Genomic DNA, 865 nt, shown 5'->3' on the forward strand with positions numbered 1-865 from the left:
GCAAGATTTTATAAAATCTGCAATTTCCTTTTTTTTTTTTTTTTTTGCTTTAGCTGTTGGTGCATATAATTGAATAATAGTCATTTTAGCAGGTCTTCATTTTATGTGGATGGATAATATCCTATCATTCACAACATTATACTTTAAGAATGAAGTTTAAATTATCTTTAAAAAAACTTTTATTGTATATTGGTTTACATATAAAGTTTATATACACTGTGTTTCACACTATTGTTCATTCACATTATATTTCATACAATCATTCCCACTCATTGTGTTTTATAAAACTTACCACTATTGAAACATGCCCACCATTACCCTGTCTTTCCAGATCCCCATCAGATCATTCCCATTATGAATGCAACACAAACCCTACTCTGATTTTCATTTCAAAATAGTACATGATTGTGTGGATCATAACAAACTGTGGCTGACTCTGAGAAGCATGGGAATCCCAGAACACTTGATTGTGCTAATGTGAAACCTATACTTGGACCAACAGGCAGTCGTCAGAACAGAGCAGGGAAACACTGCATGGTTCAAAATTGGGAAAGGTGTATGCTAGGGATGTGTCCTATCTCCATACCTTGTAACCTGTATGCAGAACAGATTATCCAGAAGGCTGGGCTTTATGAGGAGAGTTGTGGCATCAGGATTGGTGGAAGATCTATTAACAATCTGTGTTATGCAGATCATACAACCCTGCTTGCTGAAATGGAGGAGGACCTGAAAAGCTTGCAGCAGAGGGTCAAGGACTACAACCTTAGTATGGATTGAGGCTCAATGTCAAGAAGACAAAGATTCTCACCACTGGACCAATTGGCAGCATCAGGATGGATGGTGAAGAGATTGAGATTGTTAACAA

Source organism: Elephantulus edwardii, unplaced genomic scaffold, assembly GCF_000299155.1.
Source record: "Elephantulus edwardii isolate Elephantulus edwardi_28Jun2011 unplaced genomic scaffold, EleEdw1.0 scaffold00108, whole genome shotgun sequence".
NCBI classification, from domain to species: domain Eukaryota; kingdom Metazoa; phylum Chordata; class Mammalia; order Macroscelidea; family Macroscelididae; genus Elephantulus; species Elephantulus edwardii.